The sequence below is a fragment of the Triturus cristatus genome, chromosome 11 (genome assembly GCF_964204655.1).
Source record: "Triturus cristatus chromosome 11, aTriCri1.1, whole genome shotgun sequence".
NCBI classification, from domain to species: Eukaryota; Metazoa; Chordata; class Amphibia; order Caudata; family Salamandridae; genus Triturus; species Triturus cristatus.
The window spans coordinates 176,424,534-176,429,067 of NC_140594.1; the positions used below are offsets into that span (position 1 = coordinate 176,424,534).

The following is a 4,534-nucleotide window of genomic DNA, read 5'->3' on the forward strand; positions in this document are numbered from 1 at the left end:
TGCCGCTACCCCCTATCCCTTCCGAGACTCATTGAGCCCGTGCTCTCCTTGTACATATTTGCAGTGCTAACCTGTGTGATAAAGATTGATTCCTAAGAACGCACGGTGTGGTGTTTCTGTGTCGTGTGGTGCCAGCAGTACGATCCTCGATACGAGATTTCTCCTCCTGAGGAGTCTCCCGCCAGTGCCCGGCTACGATACTTTGAGGGTGGGTCTCAGGGTAGTCAGGACCCCCTTTCCGGGCTCCTCTGAGGTCGCCGTCTAACAGTCCTCATGTAATGCAAAGCAACTGGTGCTATGTAAAGCGCTCTGATACCCGATTTGCGTCAAGTTCGCGCTATATAAAACTCTGTAAAAAAAAAAAATACACATATGCTGCACAGCACTACATACTAAATCGATGTAGGCCAAGGGTGAGTTACACATAGTGGAACCTGTAGACCAAAATCCAGTGACATAGGGAAAACAAGCATTGGCATAGCCAATAGGTCTCGCCTTTGGGACCTTATAAGTGTTTCGCCATGCAACACTTGATGTTGTTGCACCAAGGATATTGTGCTGCATAACTAAATACTTATAAGGTCCCAAAGGCGAGACCTATTGGCTATGCCAATGCTTGTTTCAACATTGACAAAGGGGATGGGTTCCAGAGGGGGTCGGCAGCTTCTACGGTGTGTTACCGGAATTATGGTTGTTGCCCTTTCCAAATACAGAACCAGTATCCAGTCGCAATTCATCTTCGGAGTTTGTAAAAAGGTGTTCCTATTTAAGAAAAAAAATAAAAAATGACGCCCTTCAAAGAGGAATATTGGAAGCTAATGCGTTAGAAGGTCAACTACAGCGTATGGCTGAAGAGGCTCTAGCGGTGGGAACAAGACAGCGGTATCGGCGTTGTGTGGACACGTTTCGGAACTTTACAGCGGATGTTTCCGAGCTTCCAGACAATATCCAACAACTGGGATGGAGGGTCAAACAGTTCGTGGTGTGGGCAAGGGGAGCCGGTAAATCTAGGTCATGGGTTATAGAGCACCTTTCAGCTATAGCATACCATGCTAAGCTAAAGGGTTTGGACGATCCCACTAAAGCTTTTGTTCTTAAGGAAGCCTTGAAAGGTTGGGCCAAAGTTGAAAGCAAAAAACAGGATCACAGGTCCCCAATTGATTTTAACACACTAAAAATTCTAATGGACCACCTCCCTTTGGTTTGCCACTCGGAATTTGACAGTATGCTGTTTCAAGTGACCTTTTCCTTGGCCTTCTTTGGGTCCTTTCGCATTAGCGAACTAGTAGCGAGAGCAAAAGGGGACAAAAGCAGCAGGGCCCTGCTGGTTAAAGATCTATCCCTGGGCGCACACCAGGCAACTTTACGGGAGCGATACTCTAAGACAGATCAAGTGGGAAGGGGACAGTACATTACACTGAAGAGGATGGGGGCACAACTCATATTGCCCAGTTAAGCTTTTAGCAGGGTACATCAAGGAACGGGAGGGTGTCAACGGCGACAACTACCTTCTCACCCACGAAGACGGGAGCCCAGTAACGCTTTATCAGTTTAAAAGGGTGTTAGCAGCAACGGTCCAAAGGGCTGGGCTCCAGGGGCATCACTACACTACACATTCCTTCCGCATTGAGGCAGCCACAACAGCGTTCCAGGAGGGTATGTCGGCAACAGCAATAAAACGAATAGGAAGATGGGAATCAGACAGGTTCCGGATTTACATTCGCCCAACACCCAGCAGTTAAAGGATTAAACAGGCAGGGGTTTGCGGGGGTTCGGGTCGGGATCTTTATACACTTATGTACACCAGGTTACACGTATAATAATAGGCTTGTTGAAGACTGAACTCAACATTTCTGTCTTTCTGTTCTATTCCGCAGAACGCAAAACAGTGTGGGTCATCGGGCACTCTTACGTATCCATGGCTGCTTGCAGAGCCCACGCCGTGGGGTGGGATGCAACGTTCCCCTTACAACGAACAATGGTGCGATGGTTTGGGAAGCCGGGGTTGCACTGGAGAGACTTGGGGAGCGTCATTGCAGATTTCCGCGCCCGCTCAAAGGACGCGGATATTCTAGTAATTCATCTAGGGGGAAATGACCTTCCGGTGATAGGGAGGAAAAAACTACTTCACATGTTAAAGAAGGATCTCACCAATTTATCCCGAAGCATGGATAACACGGAGGTGGTGTGGTCCGAGATCATTCCCAGAAGTGTATGGGCTGGTGCGCGCTCCCAAAAGAGCATGGAGTTGTCAAGGAAGAGGCTTAACAGCCTCATGGCCACATTTCTAGGGGGGCAGGTTTAGGCATTATTAGGCACACCCTGATTAACTTGAGGCAGCCACACTATTACAGGGCAGAGGGGGTGTACCTGTCAGACACTGGAACAGATGTCCTGCTACGGAATATGCTAGCGGCATTGAATGCAAAGGGCTGTTGGTAGTTCTCAAGAATTGGGCCGCAGCTATGGCATGGGGTGGGCCACTCTGGCAGCGATAGCTCCCAGCACATTGGCTTGCCCAGGTAATCAAGAGGGTACACACCGGGACTGAAGAAGCACAGGGTTGGGCTGGGAACAAACGCTTACCCGGAAGGAAACGTGTGGACACCGGAAGTGAAAGGTCACCCGGCCGGGTGGGAACCGGCTGGTTACCCGGGAGTGTGTGGGCACCGGAAGTAAAAGGTTACCCGGTCGGGCTGGAAGCAGAGGCTTGCTCGGAGTGAAAGGATAGGGTTGCGTTCCCAGGGGGATAGGTCGCCAGGGGCAAGGTGAGCTGCACTGAAGGCAAGGCAAGGCACAGTGCAGAGCTTATGGGGTAAGCACACAGGCTCTCCGGACAAAGTAATGATGTGTAAAGGATCGCTTGTAAGTTGAAAATGCCTAATAAACTGCAGCCTCAATTCTTCCAAACTCGTAGTGGTCTGAAGTTATTGGGATTCGGGTGGAGCAACCATGTGGGGGGTGCCTCTGCTGTGCCCCTTGGTTCGGCCCCCCACTCCCAAGGGGGAGCGGGATTGTGGCTGGACCGGGGACCTCAGTGGAGGCCACCCCTGGGAAGCAGAGCCCAAACACCATGGACCTAATTGGGTAGAGTTAAAGGAATGGGAGACAAGGAAGTGGGACCACCAGATGATAGGGCTGGTATTAGGGCTGGGCCAGATCACCCGTAAATCTAGGGCAGGAATGTGTTAGGGAGGCAGGGTTATTTAAAGGTGGGCACCAGGCACAAGGCCCTCTTTCTCCTGGGAAATTTGTAAAGAGAAGACCCGCCCACCCACCCGCTTAGGAGCAAGAATTGGAGTGGAGGTGGTGGGTCAACGAGGGGGGGGAAATTGTCGCAGAGGCATAGCGGACTTGCAAGAGGTCATCGGGTGTCGGATGTGAGAAACGGCAACGGATCTTAGACGATTAAAGGTGGTAATGACAAAGCGATCCAAGAGGAAAACAAGAAACAGGTTGGAAGGGGGCATAGACCGCAAACGGGGCAGTCAGGACCCAGTGGGCACTGGCAAGCTCCTCAAGCCCCTTTGTTCTGGTGAACCGGAAGTAAACAATTAATTACGCAATGGAGGGCAGAGCCTGTGGCATGGAAGAAGTGGGGTAATGGTTACTGGGTCACCTTCGCAGAGAGGGGTATGGGAACAGTCAACCAGGTTGGCGGGCGGGAAGCACATTGGCTTGCCCAGGTAATAAAGAGGGTACACACCGGGACAGAAGAAGCACAGGGTTGGGCTGGGAACAAACGCTTACCCGGAAGGAAACGTGTGGACACCGGAAGTGAAAGGTCACCCGACCGGGTGGGAACCGGCTGGTTACCCGGGAGTGTGTGGGCACCGGAAGGCAAAGGGTCATCCGGTTGGGTTGGAAGCACCCAAGGAGTGTGTGGCAACCGGAAGTAAAAGGTTACCCGGTCGGGCTGGAAGCAGAGGCTTGCCCGGAGTGAAAGGGAAGGGTTGCGTTCCCAGGGGGATAGGTCGCCAGGGGCAAGGTGAGCTGCACTGAAGGCAAGGCAAGGCACAGTGCAGAGCTTATGGGGTAAGCACACAGGCTCTCCGGACAAAGTAATGATGTGTAAAGGATCGCTTGTAAGTTGAAAATGCCTAATAAACTGCAGCCTCAATTCTTCCAAACTCGTGGTGGTCTGAAGTTATTGGGATTCGGGTGGAGCGACCACGTGGGGGGTGCCTTTGCTGTGAAATAGAATGGCGGTATTTATAGCGGGACACAATGCGGAGACACAATCGCGCTCCCCGGGCACTTGCCTATCAGGTTACATCCATCCTTGAACTGTGTTATTTTTATCTGCGGATCGTGCATGATTGTCTCACAGCTTAAAGGTTTCTCTTTGTGGACTAAGGTGTCTGTTACACAGCTCAGAAGTGGGCAAGTACAGCCATAAATATCCCAGGCATGCATTGTGAAGGCTCGAGGAGTCATGTACTCGTTCGAGACCCCCAGCCCGTCCTTCACAAACCTATCTAATGACGGTATTCTCGAGGCTCTGGCTCGTCTCATAGAATGTGCCCAGTCACAG

General features: G+C 51.4%; 1 pseudogene; it reads left to right on the forward strand.

Annotated features, from left to right (window-relative positions):
- The first annotated feature begins 808 nt into the window (after positions 1 to 808).
- On the forward strand, positions 809 to 1,843 carry LOC146783858 (uncharacterized; annotated as a pseudogene).
- Positions 1,844 to 4,534: the final 2,691 nt, after the last annotated feature.